Here is a 19,358-nt window from a genome sequence, read left to right as displayed (position 1 = left end):
CCTTTTAAAGTTAGTAGGGAATTGAGATCTATATTTAAAAGGCACATTACTTTAAAGGACACCTGTCATCAGTTCTCTGTCACTATTTCTGTCACTACTACCTGTTGGAGCAGCTCACAAGGATCCATCCCAGCCTTTATCTAGTCAATTCATACATTAATCATTGAAAAATCATCATTTCTTTATTATGTAAATGAGGCTGGTCACATGGTCAGAGGCAGTGATGTCACCCCTGTTACCCCTCCCCTCTCCTCCCCCTGCTCTGGTCTGTGTGTAATGTATAGTAAAGCATTGATGGTGTGTTTGCTGTATCTGCTGACATGCTGCATCCTCCTAATACACAGGTGAGAGACACAGACATCAGCTGCAAGTACCTGACATGTTCTGCTATAACATGGCTGCCTGGAGCTGTTGTATCTTTCTCATACACACACACAGGCTGCAGGGGGCATGGAGCATCCATTATTCAGGCTGTCAGTCAAGCACTGGGGGTGTGGCTGTGCCTCCCACTCATGAATAAGGTGGACAGCTTGAATATGCTAATGACTCATTGGACAATTCACAGGTCATTTGCATACAGCTTTAGGACCTCACTGCTTAGGTTTACAGGCATGTAGAGGGACAATGAAGGGATAGAAGCAATGCTTTCTAATGGCAGCCTATGAAAATATATTTAGTTTAGGGGGGTTATTTTGCCTTACGGGTTCTCTTTTCATAGATATCTCTGGTTCTGTTTCACGTTGAAACACAATCCTGATTTTAAATTAAAGGGGAGATTCTCCTCTTTAATAGGACACCGGGCATGCATCCCTTTGTCTATTACATGCAGTCTCCGGTAACGGCCCTCTAGACAGAGGGAAAGTTTAACTGGTAGGTAAGACTACGCCTCAGTGTGTAAAACCGGAGCTGGTCTTATTAAAGGTAGATGATAGACCCTAGATAAACCTAGCAGATTTTGGCATAGTGATTAAAGTTAGAAACTTTGTAGTAGATGAACTCCTGCATGAGGCCTGCATCCTTCTATTCAAAACGCAGCGCTGATGACAGAGTGGTCCTAAGGTAAATTATTTTATTAGGGGTCTATATAACTATTATACTATAGGGACGCCCACACGGGATGTTTTATTATGGTGGCTCATTATATTAATAACATATTACAAATTATATCTATTTTCCCCATAATGTCAATACAAACAGAATGAACTTTTTCAAGCGTTTGTTAATGTTGATGATTATGGCTAACACCCAGCAAACTCACCTGTGACATACGGCAAACTCGCCTGATCTTAAAGGGAACCTGCCACCAGGAGACCCATATTTATCACCCCAGTCCCTGCAGAGCATAGTACATACACTGCCAAAGAGTTTTTGTATAAAAAAAAAAAAAAAAAATAGGTTTTACACAAAATATATTTTATGTACCTTTCAATGACGTGCTCTGTGACTAGGCACAGTGTTTTATTTAGTGTTTTCCAAACACATCTCCTCATGTCCAGGCAATGGAATTCTTCTTCCTTAGCTTACTGGACTTGGGTGCAGAACAGAAGGATAGCAGTGTTATTGTTTGTTGGTAGTATTTAGGTATTGGTTCAAATGGGTCTTTTGTTAATGCAGCTAGAATTGTGGATAGATCCCTAGCAGGAACTGTCAGACGTACATGGACATATTCTTTCAGACGCCTTTATAAATCTTCTGATCCATGGGTTTTCTGCTAGTCAAATGTCCAAGAAACCACTGAGAGCCGCCACTTGCCCCTAGAGGGTGCTTGTACATAACCCCTTATCCAGGCCTTTTTGCAGAAAGTCCAGAATAGCAGCAATATTTAGTTGGTACTTGCCTGTTCTGATCAAAAAGTTTGATCATTGGAGTTCCCCATTTCTTTCGCAAAGAGAAACACTTCTGATGACAGTCCACTCTCCTTACACTGACCTTGCTGAGATTATCCGCTTTGATATTCAGTGCCCCTTTCAGGAGAACCACAGACAGAGAGAGGATTTTCAAGTACAACCATTTGAAGATCTGGTCCAATACTTTCCTTAGGTCCCAACTCCTCCCTGAAGCGGCATTTCCTGTCATGACTTTTGCATGTTTCCCTTGAATTTTGGGAGGGCTTCTTTTATTGAGGATAGCTCTCAGATATTGGACAAAGCTGTGGATCCAAGTGTCCATATGGGCTCCCCAACCTCTGTGGCTGGCGTCTGTGAGGATTACTACTTATGGCGTTGGAATTCACAGTATTCCTCTTTCCAGGTCCTTTCTTAGAAACCACCAAATATTTTCTTATTTTCTCTGGAATCCAGAGATGTCTGGTCCTTTTCCCATACTGAAAGGAGAAATACCTGTTATGGTCTTCAATGAGCTTGGGCCCACAGGACAGAAGGGAGTGTGGATATTATCAAACCTAGGACTTTTAAGATGTCCCAAATGGACACCAGTTTTCTCCTTATTATATATATTATTCTTCTGGTTATAGGCGATGTTTTCTCTTCTGGTAGAAAGGACCTCTATCTTTGAATGTCCAACTCAGCAATCATTTTTTCTGGCTGTGAATGAGGTTTGACTTCTCCTTGTGTATTAACCATCCTGGATGAGAAAATGTTGTAGGCTAAACTGCAGAACAGTAGGGATGGCGATTTGGCAGCTAACAGGATGTTGTCCAGGTACGGAATTACCTGTATGCTGTTCTGGGTACCATCCATGTACGTAGCTAATTTGGGGAACTGAGATGTTCATGATAAGACATGATGATACGTGTCCTCTGGGTCCACTGTAATAATAAAGTCACCCTTTTTCAGAAAGTGGGTTGCTAATTTGACCGACTCCATCTTGAATCTTTTGTATAAAAGATAGAAATGTAGTTATTTCATGTACTGTACATGGGAAAGTTAAACCCTTGCCTTTGAGTCCTCGGTACCCTTATAATTGTTTGGCTAGAAGCTTTTTTAATTCCTCTGATAGAATTGTTAGTTCTGTTGGGGGCAGACAAATGATCAGAAAATCATCTGCTGGAGGTTGACCCCGGAATTCCAGTTGGTAGCCGTTACTAGCTTTGCAGCGCTGGGACCAGGTAGGCCATGCTCCTGCACAACAGCAATCCACATATCCTAAGGAACAGGAAACGACTTGGATCAAGGGGAGCGGTATCCCTCCTGTCATTGCCGTTGTGGAGGGGCTAGGAAATATCTACCACCAAACTCAATTTTGATAAACCAGGGGCACTTACTCATAGATCCAGACACTGATTGTGGTAATCGTCTTATATTTTTTAGCACTGGCCTCCTTCCTTTTAAAATAAACTTTTAATGTGAAGCTAATGAGCTTGAAGGGTCCTTGTGGCATTACCAAAGCCCTTTAGTGCTGCAGATTCACAGGCTGTTACAATGAGCAGCACATTTTTTTACCCAAACCCCTGCTCTCTCCCTCCTCCCTCTGTGTGGTCTACCAGCAGAAGGTAATACAGGGGGAGGAGAAATCTGCTCTGCCCATTGTAACAGAATGTGAAGATACATCACTCAGGGGCTCTGGATACACACACCAGAGCCCCTCAGGCTTATAAAAATGATTTTTAGATGGAAGGAGGCCATGGATAACAAGTATAAGAAAATTACCAGTTACAGTGCCTGGGTCTAGGAGTAAGGCCCCTTCCACACTGGCGGTTTTCACGCGCGAGTTCTGCGCGTGCATTTGACGCGCAGAACTTGCATTGCACTCTGTCCCATTGTATTCAATGGGTCTTTCTTCATTAGCGTTGGTTTTCACGCGCGTGCTTGCGTTCGTTTTCACGCGCGTCAAAATCGCAGCATGCTCTACTTTTGCATGTCACGCGCGTTTTTCCCGCCCCATTCAAGTCTATGGAGATGCATCAAGAACGCATTGCACTCGCAATCATTGCAAGTGCAATGCGAGTGCAATGCGTTTTAAACGTAAGGGTTGCTAGGTGACCAGAATAACAGTATTTCCCCTGCTCGCGATCGAGCATTTAATTAAAAAAACACAATGAAGAACAGTGAAGAATAGAATAAAAACATTGAACACAGTGACCACAGGATCATTTAAGAGAAAAACACAGTGCAGAATAGATTACAGATGTTCGGCACATCTGCTTACTTGTCGGGAGATACGCGCGGAACGGTGCGCCCAAAATAGCATGTGAAGAACAATATATATGTGTGAAGAACACATTGCAGATGTATTTAAACATCTGCAATGTGTTCTTCACACACACATATATATTGTTCTTCACATGCTATTTTGGGCGCACCGTTCCGTGCGCATCTCCCGACAAGTAAGCAGATGTGCCGAACATCTGTAATCTATTCTGCACTGTGTTCTGCACTGTGTTTTTCTCTTAAATGATCCTGTGGTCACTGTGTTCAATGTTTTTATTCTATTCTTCACTGTTCTTCACATCTGCTAACTTGTCGGGAGATAATATACATGGGGAACAGTGCAGAATAGATCGCAGATGTTTGCAACTTATCAGAAGACATTCTTTTTCAATTAAATAACACATTTTAATCCCAAACCATGGTCCCTTTGAAAAATGCTTGAGTCTCCCATTGAATCGCGCGTGAAAAACGCGCCGAAAACGCAAAAAAACGCTAACAACGTGCGTGAAAAATGCAAAAACGCTAATTACTCCAAGGAAAAATGGAACAAAAACGCAGCCAAAAACTTCAGTTTTTCACGCATTGCACCCTGACGTGAAACGCAACGCTAGTGTGGAAGGGGCCTAAGTGTCCCTGGTTTATCATGATGGATTTTGTTAGTAGATTTCCTTTAACCAGTGAACAACCTGGCACTCCTTGTTTTTCAGTCTCCATTTTCCCCCACCTTCTAAAGGCCTTAAGTTTTTTTTACTTTCAATGTACAGAATTCTGTATGATGGCTTATGTGGGGGAAAAATTGTACCTGACTGGGCAGACTGGGCATTTTGGGATGCAGAAATACCTATAACTTGTTGATCATTATATTTCTTTATTTTTATTTACATTCTAGTGAATGAAGATGATTTGAGCTTTTTGATTTTTTTTTTTTTTTAATTTGTTTCTTATTTTTTCAAACTTTTTTTTTATTTTTTAGACCCAGTAGGGTACTTGATTTGTTACAGTGCCGCATAAAAGTTTGATACATATAATAAGACTTCTGGGACTAGGGGAAAATCTGTGTATTTGGGTAAGTAATTGGCTTAGTGATAGAAAACAGAGGGTCGTCATTAATGGCACATTCTCAGATTGGGTTGACATTACCACTGGAGTGCCACAGGGGTCAGTTTTGGGGCCATTTCTTTTTAATATTTTTTTTTATAAATGACCTTGTAGTGGGTTTACACAGTCAAATTTCAATATTTGTGGATGATACTAAGTTGTGTAAAATAATTAATACTGAGGTCGATAGTTTAGCATTACGGAGGGATTTGTGGAAGCTGGAGAAATGGGCAGAGAAAGGGCTGTTGAAGTTTAATGTAGATAAATGTAAAGTTATGCACTTGGGCCAAGAAACCAAAAAGTACAATTATGTTCTAAACAGTCAATTACTTGGTAAAACTGCAGCTGAAAAAGACTTGGGAGTATTGGTGGATGGTAAACTTAATTTAAAGGGAACCTACCACCACGATTCTATCTATAAAGGTAAATATGTAATATGTAAATTTACTTATGCGGCTACTGGGGCGTGGAGTAGCCGGGCACGAGGCTACACAGTGCGGCTACTCCACGCCCCAGTAGCCACGTTACTCCTCCTACCCTGTGTGTGCGGCGCGCAGCATCCGACAAGCTGGAGTTCTGTGCATGCGCAGTATCTCCGGCCTCGGAGCTGTGGCTGCTCAGCCGCGGACCTGCGTTCTGCACACGCAGAACACACAGTATAGGAGGAGTAACGTGGCTACTGGGGCGTGGAGTAGCCACGCTATGTAGCCTCGTGCCCGGCAACTCCACGCCCCAGTAGCCACATAAGTAAATTTACATATTAGGGGAATAAAGTTTATTAAAAGTTAGCGGGGACGTGAGGATTAGCTCTAAAAAGAGCTCTCCTCACGTCCCTTACATCCACCTACCACCCGATCTACCTTTATAGGTAGAATCGTGGTGGTAGGTGCCCTTTAAGTGACGAGAGCCAGGCGGCTGGTGCTAAGCCAATAAAGTTATGGGATGTATCAGGAGAGGAAAAGATTTGTCCTTATACAAATCACTGGTCAGACCATGCATGGCATATTGGGGGTCATTTACTAAGGGCCCGATTCGCGGTTTCCCGACGTGTTACCCAAATATTTCCGATTTGCGGCGATTTTTCCCTGAATTGCCCCGGGATTTTGACGCACGTGATCGGATAGTGGCGCATCGGCGCTGGCATGCACGCGACGGAAATGGGGGGGCGTGGCCGAATGAAAACTCGCCGGATTCGGAAAAACCACCGCATTTAAAACAATAAAAGTGTCGCTTGGGATGCGCTTACCTTCACTTAGTCCGGCCCGGTGAACTCGAGTGCGTTCAGATGCTTTTCAGCGCAGCAGCGCCACCTGGTGGACGGCGGAGGAACTACCTTGATGAATCCCGGCCGGACCCGAATCCACCGCAGAGAACGCACCGCTGGATCGCGAACGGACCCGGTAAGTAAATCTGCCCCATTGTGTACAGTTTTGGCTACCATTGTATAAAAACATCCCTCTCACATCACGGAGGGGGCAGAATTAGGTAAAGATTTCAAAAGAGTATGTCCACATTTACTCAGTTTTGGGAAATCAATCTTCACTAGTGGCTGCCTGAATCATATTTGCTGAGTTCTCCAGCCGAATAATTCTCACTATTCCATGGTAAGGTTATTTAGTTTTTTAAATTCATTTTAATTTTAACACATTTTGTATGCGTTCTATGTATTTTGTTTTATAACCTTTTTGTTCCATGACGAGCGTATATGTTATGTGTGCACTGTACTTTTTGTATAAATTTAAAAACTTTAATTCTCTAAGGCTACAAGCAGAGAATTTAAATGCGTAAAATATAAAATTCATAAATTCATATTTATGAATATAAAATACAATTTTTTATATAAAATATAAACGCATGTATGTTTTCTTTAAACCCCTATTATCCCCCCCTTCGCTACCATTTCTCCCTCTTAGTACAATAATGCTGTGTGTCATACCGGCACCTCGTGTCATATGTAGTACTGCGCCCGAACATAACCTACTTGCTCTGACCCCTCCCTGCTGCCAGCCAGGTCCGCCTACCTTTGGGCTGTTGCCCACCTCTTGGCGGTCCCCCGGGCGAGGCGCCTGCGCACTATGCAAGCAGCACCACAGGGCCAACACACGTTGGTGACGTGTGTGTGGGGGGGCAGGCTCCGACATCACGGCGCATATTTTAAACCTTTTAAACCCTGGAACAGTGAGATCCCACTGGTGTGTACGGCTGACACAGGGAGTTTACCACACACTCCCTCAGCCTCAGTTTGCCTGGCTAGCACACCTGACCCCCTTGTTGTCCTCCACGGGGATAAGTTAGACTACATTTGTCCATCTATATATTATACATTAATTATCTGCAATACAGAAGGGTTAATATGGTACAAACTCCCTGTTTCTAGTAGGGCGTTTTTTGATGAGCCCAATATGGAGAAACAAGCCTTGTCGGGATTTGGTATTCATACCTCATCTGTGACATACTTTTTATGACACGGGAGTTGGAATTTACACCCTATCTGGGACATTCCATGGTTCAAAAAGGACTAAAACCTGACTATACCTGCTGAATAGATCTGTAACAGGGCCAGTTATTGCAGGGTCAGGTTCCAGTCGGGACTGTGATTAAATAGGACCACAGTTCCCGAAACTAGTCTAATAGGGTGTGATAGTCTGTGTCCCAAATCAGGGCTACTGTAGGGATTTTCTATGACTAATGAGTCAGTAAGACCCAAGCCCACACGGACAAATATCTATCACTCTTCCCTTTGCTATGTACTCTATATGGACTTTCTATCTAACCCCACCTATACTATAATTGACTTCTCAGACAGAAACACATATTGGGGTAAACAATTCCTGACATTTTCCCAAGGAGCTACATAGATGGCCCACCTGTGATTCTTGAGACGTACAAACAACTTACTAGGTGAGTCCTCTTTATAACGATTTACCAAACATATGAAGACAACTTAAGTAGGTTCTCATACGCTCACCTATCTTTTTCATTTATAGACTGGCCACCAGTGCTGAGGAATCGAACACGTCAAAAAGACTCCGTAATACACTTTATTGTAAATATCTGTAAATAAAGAAGCAAGCTTATATAACAAGTTGTATTTTCTCCTGTATACTCTTAAGTGATTTTCGGGCTACCTCAGGAGAGTTTCTGAGAGATCCCATTTTTTGTTTTTATGTATGTTAATATAAACAACATATTATATGTATCTTCTATATACTGCTCTCTATCTACATCTATCATACGTCTACTATTGTATTCTTACTGTTGTATTTTCTTTAATACGGTATTGTCACGGGTGCTCCATATCTCGGGTCGCAGACTCACCCGTGCTCCGGTGTACACGCCAGCACAGCGCTCGCGCTGTTTACCGCTCCTGATTCCTGTCCTCAGACCGTGCGAGCGCGTCCCCGTCTCCTAGGTCGTGCGGCGGCTTCAGAAAATTTAATGTGCCAGCGCAACCTTAATTGGCGCTGGCCATTTCCCAGAATTCTAAATAAACCTGCCTCCCCTGCACACCCTGTCGGATCTTCGTGCCTTATGCCCTAGAGAAAGCTGTGTTCCATGCCCTTTGCTGGATTTGTGATTTCCCGTTATGACCCTGGTTCCGTTCCTGACTACACTCCTCCACTGCCTGCCTTGACCTATTCCTACGTCCCTGACTCTGTTCCCGTGCTGCCCCTCCTGACCTCCTGCCTGTTCTGCTTAACGTCTTTGTACCTCGCCTTGGCTGCAGACAAAGTCGCACCTGTGGAACAACCTGGTGGCTCCACACCACAGCAGACTAACCCGCTTTGTGGCGGGCTCTGTTGAAAACCGGTCCCAGATGTTGGCTTACGTCATTGTCCGCATTAGTCCAGTGGGTCCACTACCCCAGAAGCCTCACAGGTATCATATCAATATTATCTAAATATTAGTAACTTGCCAGCTGGGTGTTGGAGGAGTGTCACTACATGTTCTGATACCGGTCAATGCTGATCTGACATTGTTAGACCCAACTAGGATAACCCAGTTGGCAAAGGAAATTGCACTGCATAGAATTATGAGAAAGTTATGATGAGCATAGAATTACTTGTCCACATACACAGTGTTACATTGTTTTCTTTACTTATTTTGTATAGTAGAGTATTTTTTTCAGTGTGTAAGCTAAAACTTTAAAAACTTTTGAGAATATATTTGTAGTAATATTTTTACAGGCCACAAGATGGCATCATCCGCTGTACGCAGATACCACACTTTTACAAGCTCTGCCTTTGCTGCTGTTCCCTGAATGATGGAATTCAAATGTTTCCTTGTGCAGAGAAAAGCAGATGTATAAAGAATGGGCGGCTTAGACATGGTAACAATTGTATGTTTGGTCTACATTATAAGTCATATGTTTATTAAAGGGGTATTTCTAGTTTTCATTTCTGGTTAAATTAGAGAGTAAGATATAAACATCTATTTTAATATACAGTAGCATTTAAATTTTGCTTTATAATCATTAATACATTGGTGCAATAATATCAATAACATTATAATAACTGACTCAAAAGTTATTCATGCGAAATGCATCCATGGGAGAGTTGATACTGATTAAACATGGCATCAATTGTGTAACCATCAACAATGTCATGTGACCTATGGTATATTGGTAGGTGCCCCTATGTCCATTGTGTGTTAAATTGATTTTTGTTTTATATTTTACTGTCACCTTTTTCTACCAGCATGACATCATCTTCTAGTCCGATTGCTCTAGACCATAGTTACATTCCACAGATGATTACCATTCTGCTATACAGACGGGTCAAACTCACAGAAAGCTTAGAAACATCTAAAAATAACTTTTATTTATTCCCTTTAAAAATAAGGGACACTTTTTCCCCACATCAATTCTAGCAAAGTGTTTTTGCAGTGTCTTGAAGTAATGTTATTCAGGCCTCTAACTCAAAGACACTGTCCACTATAAAAAAAAACAACAAACCAATATTATACTTAATATGATTATAAAATGTACATAGACCCATTAACCCACGTGTTTCGCCCTTGGGGTATGACGGCTCCTCAATGGTCACACTGTGGGGAAACGCAAAGCAAACACGATATTTATAAACAATAGTAATGATAGTGTATTAGAAAAATTACTGTTAGATAACCCTGGATAGCTTTATAAAGTGGACGGTAATCACATATTATATCTACCTACAAAGTCAAGAGAGTGTGAAAGGTTCAGCCACACCACTGTGCATTTCTAATCACAGAATAGTGTCATACACACTCACACACATCAGACTGTAGGGGAGTAAGGTACATATTTCTGTATTCCCAGCTACCTATGTTCCAGGCGTCCAGTTCGTGCATACACACAGAAGCTAAGTACCCCATTATTTGTATCTTCTCAGTTTATTTTTTTGCACAAAATGCCCCTACGCTCCTATATGTACTAAGCTGCTGCTAGAGGCCAAGGGATACATGCAATATGATGGAATCCAGTAGGATATTATTTATATATATTAGATGCAATATTTTGTGCATGTGTGGATTTCCTAATCTCCCATATGTGTATATACCTATGAAATGAAATCCCCCCCCCCTTTATGAAATTAATGCATATCTACTAAGGTGCCAAGTGGAGGATTAGTCTTGGATACTATATAAAAATAATAGTTATTGGCAGTATATTCAATGAACTATGAGGGGGCAAAGTGCAATATTTTTGAATGGGGGACTCCTTAAAGAGAACCCGTCAGGCAAAATAACCCCCCTAAACTAAATATATTTTCATAAACTTCCCTTAGAGAGCATTGCCTCTATCCCTTCATTGTCCCTCTACATGCCTGTAAACCTAAGCAATGAGGTCCTAAAGCTGTATGCAAATGACCTGTGAAATGTCCAATGAGTCATTAGCATATTCACGCTGTCCAGCTTATTCATGAGTGGGAGGCACAGCCACACCCCCAGTGCATGACTGACAGCCTGTATAATGATGTGAGGCTGTATAGTGATGTGCTTCCTGCTGCTGCCGGCCACGCCCCCTGCAGCCTGTGTGTGTATAGAGAGATACAACCGCTCCAGGCTGCAGCCATGTTATAGCAGAACATGTCAGGTACTTGTGTAGCTGATGTCTGTGTCTCTGTGTATTAGGAGGATGCAGCATGTCAGCAGATGCAGCACACACTAGCCATGCTTTACTATACATTACACACAGACATGAGCAGCGGGAGGAGAGGGGAGGGGTAACAGGTGTGACATCACTGCCTCTGACCATGTGACCAGCCTCATTTACATAATAAAGAATAGATGATTTTGTAATGATTAATGTATGAAATAACTAGATAAAGGCTGGGATGGGATCCTTGTGAGCTGCTCCAACAGGTAGCAGTGACAGAAATAGTGACAGAGACCTGATGACAGGTGTCCTTTAAGCTTCTTTTTGTATTTTGATAACATGAATTGACTTGGGGTTCATTGCATTGTACATTTTATCTTATTTTTTTTAATCATATTACATATAATATTAGTCTATTTGGTTTGTTGTTGTTTGGAGTTGACAGTGTCTTGAGTTAGAGGCCTGAATAACATTACTTCAAGACACTGTAAAAACACTTTGCTATAATTGATATGGGACAAAAGTGTCCCTTATTTTAAAGGTGTTTTTTTTTTTTTTAGATGTTTCTAAGCTTTCTGTGAGTTTGCTGATATAATTTTTTTTGGAAACTAATATATTTTGCCTTGCTGGTGGGCTAAATTTCAGGCTCTGTGAATTTTTTTTACAGAAAGAATGTGAGCAATGTTATGTACAGGCGGTCCCCTACTTTAGAACACCCCACTTACAGGGGATGTTGGTAATTTACTGTCCTTTAGCCTTAGGCTACAATAAACAGCTATAACAGTTATTAAAGTTGTCTGCAATTAAGCTTTATTGTTAATCCTGGCTGTTAATCCAACATTTTTAAAATCCAATTGTAACAGAGACCAAAAATAATTTGGCTGGGGTTGCAACTATAAAATCTACAGTTCCGACTTGCATACAAATTCAACTTAAGGACAAACCCACAGAACCGATCCTGACGTATTCCGGGGAGTGCCTGTAAATGAATATTGGTATTACTCTTCTATAAACAAAAAGATAAAACTAGAATACTTCAATATTTTCCCCAGAAGTCTGTTTACTTGTTGCACTCCCTCCTAGAAATGATTGTGCCAAACATAATCATTATGGGACACTTGAAAGTGACTCTTTAAAGGAAAAAGCACTATAGTGGATTCACACTGCCGTTGCCCGCTGTACTGTGGCACCGCAGGCACACGACAGCACGTGGGGAGAGGAGGAGGAGGTGAGCGCTGCTCAGCCCCGCCCCTCTCCATAGGGATACATGGTCACAGGACCGTATGCCGTGAAAAGATAGTACGGAGTGGTACGGTGCCGCAGTGTGGTAAATACATTTTTTGGTGTATCAATATAGAACCACCACATGTAGGTATGGAATAGAATTGTATGTTTTATATAGTGTATACCCACCTCGCTTAAAATATGACTTTTTAAAGGGGTTGGCCACTTTACCTCTTTTTTTTTTTTTTTTAATTAATTTGCATGTATGTGTGGGGGCAGGATATTAGGTAATTTACCAATATACATCTAATAAAAGTTCTGCACTGAAATGTGAAGTAAAGCCCCCTGGATCATCCGATGCCATTCCTTTCCATAAAAGGTCCTTACAGGACCTTAAACTTGTATTCATGAATCATAAGATCCTAGAAGGTAAATTGGTCATGGACAGTTAGAGATCACATGAGGTAAAGGGCATTTCTGAACCAAAGTCTTTACAACACGCACGCACACACGCACTGGGACATGGTGATGAGTGGGAATGCCAGGTGGCCGGAAGCAGTCGGAGTGGAGGTGCCGTGACCCTGCAAACTCATCCTTACCTGTATACACTCATATGTACACATTTATGCACGAATATATAAATTTATACACACCCACAGTATGTACATATCCATACATTTATACACACATACAGTATATACACATAATCTACACAATACAGTATATACACGTATGTACACATACTGTATAGTATCTACACATTGGGGGTTATCATACCCACAAGCTATCATATGTTAGCCTTGCTGACCCTCTGGCGCAGGCAGATAGATCAAGAGGCTAAGGTCTCCTCTTCTACCTGGAGTAGAAATAGGCGCAACGAGTGCGCCAGTGCAGGGACAGCAACGCCCTCAAACTCGCCTACTCCCCCACCACCTGTGGCTCATCCTACAGGAACTTAGGTGCATAGATGCGATGAAAATAGTAAGAATGTGACTTCTTTATTTTACTCACATCCGCTAAGACCTATCGAAGACCTTTTTGGTATAAGCAACAATTGCCTTCCGTAAATTCTTCTATTAGTTATAATTGTGCTGGACACATAGTACAGTACATATAGTACAAGATTTTTATTATTACAGTACATCAGTCACTAATGTGTGTTGCACAGCAGGGGGCACTAGAAACCTTTACTGCACACTAAGAGACACTGAACTGCAGGATATTAAGAAAGGAGTAATTATACAGGGAAACCGCTGACAATGCTGTCCATGGGCCTTGTGTCTCTCATAGTACTGTAACATGCAATTATTGATGAGGGCAAAGTTCCAGCCATTAGAGCAAAATCTGCCAACTTGTAGAAGCGCTGTTGTGTTAATCTAATCTAAATTTAGTGTACACTTAGAACACGGCATCAATACTACATGAATGACTAGTTTCTGACCCTAATCTTATCGAGGTTAATTTTTTGTTTATCTAAGCTGATTTAGTCTTTCTTATATCATCAATGTGATATGGGCATTGAATATGTAAGAGATGCTTCCTTCACTATTACTACAGATTTATTACTATATTGCAGTTACTGTTACTACAGGCCAAACAGCAGATAGAAGCAGTCCCCGGGTTACATACAAGATGGGTTCTAAAGGTTTGTTCTTAAATTGATTTGGATGTAAGTCAGAAAAGGTATATTTAGTAAATATAACCCCAGCCAAATTATTCTTTTGGTCCTGTGACAACTAGATTTAAAAAAAAATTTGGGTTGACAACAAGGACTAACAATAAAACTTCATTGCAGACACCTAGCAGTTGATTATTGCAGCCTTGGACTAAAGTTCAGTAAAAGACCAGCATCCAGAGAGCATCACCTGAGGTCACAAGGGCAGAGAGATCCGTTTATAACTACCGATCGTCTGTAGCGATAGAAGCGTCCAAATTAGATAAAATGTGGTCTCTAAGACAGCCCAACATGTGATACATTTTAAAAGGACACCAGGATGAAGGTTTGTAAACCAAGTACGCTGACATTCTGGTGTGTTCCCACTCTGGCAGGATTTGGTCTTCTTTTAGCTTCTTAGGACCTTGTTCTTATGAAAATAAAGGTTTTAAAAATTATGCAAATGGACCTGAGGGGTTCCAGGCTCAATAGATGTCAATCGAGACTGGAGCCCCTCAGGCTCATTTGCATAATTTTTAAATCCTTTATATATTAAAAACAAGGGCATAAGAAGCTAAAAGATAAGCAGATCCTGTCAGAGGGGGCACACACCAGTATGTCAGTGTACTTGTTTTACAAACCTTCATCCTGGTGGTAGATGTCCTTTAAGTAAAATAAGTCAGTAATTTGACAAGAACAGGTTTAAGGTGTTAACAACCCACAATTAATAAATATAATGAATGATCATTGATGTGTTTTAGAGATATATCACAAACAACAGTGGTGGAAAAATGTCTCCCACTTCAGATAACATGCTCTTTATTTGGCCTTGTGGTTGGCATGGTATTTCAGTATTATAGCAGAAATGAGCCATACATGCAATTATAGATATAGTCCAAGTAGAAAAGAAAGTTGATCAATTATGGAAATTTGCATAGGTTGCCAACCTCATTTATTTCCATGTTATACAAAATACCTTTACACGGTGCAGTTGTACCAATGGCGCTCTTTCAGCAGAGAAGATAATATTATACCTACAGCTGTTAGTCGGTTACTATGCTTCACCATTTTAGGTAAACACATAGGGTAACAAAAGGGGCTAAAAACCTGTTAAGCAGGAAAAAAGTGATTTTAATGTTCTATAAAGATGGCTTAGGTGTCACAGCAGTTTTTATGGGTTAGGAGGTATTCTAGTAAAATCAAAGCTAGGAAGAAAACATATTTATTTTCTCAGCACTGAATGTGTCTTAGAAATCATTCAAGAGCCTGGAAGCAGGAAAGACCATAAAAGGACACTATTCAAATATACAGGAAACCATAAGAAGCCTGGCACACATCTGTCACACACAGCCTAAGCCAACATCAGATTTGGTACATGGGAGAGGGGATCTAAGTGAAGGCAAACCTAGATGCCAAGTGCCCCAACAACAACCAAAACCCACATATTTTTCGCTGATGCGACAATTTAAGCTTGGATTATCATTGTAGCTTCCTTCTAGGGTCCTGGGCTGCCTGGGACTGCAAGAGACCTTGAGTCCTATCTGGTGAACTCTGCGCTGGGGTGATGGCATGGGTGCCCAGAGAGGGCTCCACCTCTGGCACCCGTGCCATAGATTCACCACCACTGATCTAAGGAATACTTCTCCTCATGTTTTTTGCTATAGTAGAACAAGTGGCCAATGAGATATATTACCATCTTTTGTTAGGATCTAAGAACAGCAGCGGCTCCAGTTCCAAGATATAAGTATACAAGTTGGTGGGGGTCTCACTGATGGATTCCCCACCTGAAAAATAGGTTCTGTACCCCTTCTGTGAATGGAGAGGCAAATTGTGCATTAACATCTTTGCACCATTCATTCTCCTGCGGAACTTGGAAGGGTTGTCCAGTCTGAAAAAAATATTACTTATCATGTCATATATCCTTTTGGCATAGTATACAGTATACATATTTTTTCTACGCCCTTTCAAGGGCCCTGACATTCCAGTGTAAAATATATTTAACATCACACTACAAGACAGATATTGCATTACAGAAAACCTCAAGATGAAAGCAAAATTGGCAGTAAGTCCTAACAAACCACAACCGGTTCTATGGAACGTATTAAATGTATGATATCCCTACAAAAACATTACAACTTCATGGCTTCTATCTTATGTTTGTAGGGGATGCATGCAATGTTGGGCATGCCAAATTAATCAGGGGTATAATCAAAACTTGTAATGGGATTTGCTCTCAAATCATTACAAGGTTAAAGGGGTATTCCCACAAAGACAAGTTTCTTAAATGTACTCAGGATAACTGTTTCACTGTTATTAACAAAAATACAGCATTTCACAGATATAATTCCATCCTGTCTCTATCAGTTTTGGTGTACACAATTTCAGTTGCCAAGATATGACCGTAAATCAGTAGTCTAGGGTTGGGCAGGACAGATCCTTCTCCTGTCTGATGCTGCACTGAGCTCCTCTCTGCTTCCAGCCCCCACATCACCGCAGCCTCCCCCCCCCCCCCCCCCCGCACATTACAAGATGAATTCACACACACAGACACTTCTTGCCGGCAAATAACAGTGTGCGGAGACATAGGGTACATTCACACAATGTATGCTTGCCCTGGCCGTAGCCCAAGTGGAAGTATAGTGGCACGCTGGAGAGGAGGAGGTCATGGTCATGGTGCAGTAAGACAGCAAGTGCTCACCACAAATGGTGTTGCTGCATAGCGGTCCCCATTGTGTTCGTGTGAATGAGCCCTTACTCTACAAGCTACAGACAGGTAAGGTCTTTATCCATAGGAGGGAGGCACAGCAGAACTGATAGTGTATGTTATGACAGAGATAGCAGAGCTGAGAATGTCATTGTGTGAAATGCATCTACTGGATCTTATCATCTCTCATCTCTGTGTCAGATACTAGTAAATGTTTGCAAGCTAAATAAAAGTGTATATAAGCCCTGTACCCTGATAATCTTACCACATTGTCACCACACAGCATCTCACAGCACTTGAGGGATCATGATATCTGCTTAGAGATTCCACACACACACTGGCCTGTCTAGGGAGCTAAAACAGCAATAAAACTGAGTAAAAACCTCTTGAACAAAGTTTTCTTGGTTAAAAATAATCAGATTGATAGCAACGCCACAGGAAGGTCTCCTGCAGTTTATATAATGGGAAGCTGACAGCTCAGTGTATTAACCTGGTCTGACCAGCATTAACCGGGTCTGACCACTGCACTAGGGTTGGAGATTTCTGCTTCCTGTTCCATTCCCTATTGGTCAGTCACCTCCCATTTGAGGAGAGTGCCTTAATTCCTAGGAATGTGTATTAAGTGGCAGGCGATTTTGGAACAATTGGTGTATATTGTAGTCATCATGTCTTCAGGCCTTCAGAGAGAGGTATTCAAAGAGGTATTGCAGCCATCAGATTTGTTCACTTTCTCATTGTAATTTCCAAGCTCTGTTCCCTTTTTGTAGACTGTAACTGTGTAACACCGTGTAACAAGTGTTGTACCTGACTGTGCATGCAACCACCAAGACTTTTTTCTTAACTTGTACAATAACTGATCAGTCTTAAAGGTAACCTATCGCAAGCAAACCCCCCCCCCCTCACGTTTGGATTAGAGCCACCATTCTTGCTAGTTATGGAGGAGGTGGAGCTTCTGCATACTACTCCTACTCCTAACTGATGCTGACACTATTAACCCAGTCGCCTTCAGGAATGAGGGAGTTAAGACAAAAGTTGTGTGTGTGTGTGACTCGCTGAAGAGAATTCCTGAGGGAAGGGGGAATGAGGGAGCTGATTTCTCTTCATGGTTTCATGATCCATGATAATAGCCATGGAATATTTTTGTGCTATTGGCCTAGATATGCACCAGATCTGTCCTTCTAATGGGAACTTAAATAAAATGGTTCTCCTGGTTTAACATCTTTCACCTTTAACAATTGTTTATATTAAGATATACAAGGGAAATTGTTTATGTGATGTGCTGCATCTAATAAGGGGATTCTGCTCTTCTCATAGCGAGGGCTGAATCCACTGTATACCTTATCTTGTGGATGACAGGTTAAACAGGGCTTATCACTGTGCAGTCAATCAAAGTTTATGAGGAATGATAACAATGTCAGCTCGCTTCTTTGTGGATTCATTACAGAAATAAGCAGCTGAGTGTCATATAAATAAGTGTGATTTCTATTACTGAAAAGTACAGAAATACATGATTACCAATAGTAGACCCCACCCCCGCTCAGGGCTATACATTCTGATTGGCCCGACTGTCTTATCATTATTGTTTATTTAATAATTCTATAAATGGTTCTTGACTTTGCTTCATATGACAGTAAAACAGATTATGTTTTCTCCGATAAGGATGGAACAGAAAGCTACGGTTGTGATGTGGGAGCTTGTGGTTCTTTCCTTATTAATAAACTAGAATGTTTTTTTATTTGAATCCATCTTCCTCTGCTTCTTATTATTATGGAATATGGTAAAGTAGTTGCACTTTCCCCACTTGTTTGTATACCCCATATACCCCAGACCTGAAAAGATATCTACATATAGTATATGCATACAATGCTTGGGACATGCTGTTTCCTAGAGAGATCTTTCAAAAGCCACTTATTTATTACAAAGTGGCAACAAGAAAATTTAAGCGATAACTTATTGTTCCCTGTCTATTGACGTCCTGTGGCACCAATACCATTGTAATACCTTGACTAGGAAGAACCATGGAGCCTCTAGAAGGAGCTCCCATAATAATTCAACCCTGTCCACACCTTATCGGTCCTCCCGTGGTCCCAATACCTACACAATGGGCAAATTTACTTACCTGGCCATGTCGCCATCCCCGATTCGGACGGTCCGACAAGGATGAAGTCCGGGGCGATTCATGAAGATTGTGCGCCCGAATTCATGCATCCGTCGCTTCCCTGCCTTGGTCCGCCGGATTTCACCTGCTTCTTCCCGGTGCATGTAAGTGCGTGTCTTGCGACACAATTCTAAATGTTAAATCTTGCGCGTTGTCCGAATCCGTCAGGTTGTCCGACGGCCCCCAATTTCTGTTGCGTGCAAGCTGGCACCGATGCACCAAAATCCGATAGCATGCCCCAAAATCCCCCTGGAAACAGAAAACGAAAATGCGCTCCGTCGACCCTTAGTAAATGAGCCCAAATACGTCACTTTAAAATACCTCTAAGTGCA

The sequence above is a fragment of the Engystomops pustulosus genome, chromosome 5, assembly GCF_040894005.1.
Source record: "Engystomops pustulosus chromosome 5, aEngPut4.maternal, whole genome shotgun sequence".
Taxonomy (NCBI): Eukaryota; Metazoa; Chordata; class Amphibia; order Anura; family Leptodactylidae; genus Engystomops; species Engystomops pustulosus.
This window is presented reverse-complemented; position numbering follows the sequence as displayed.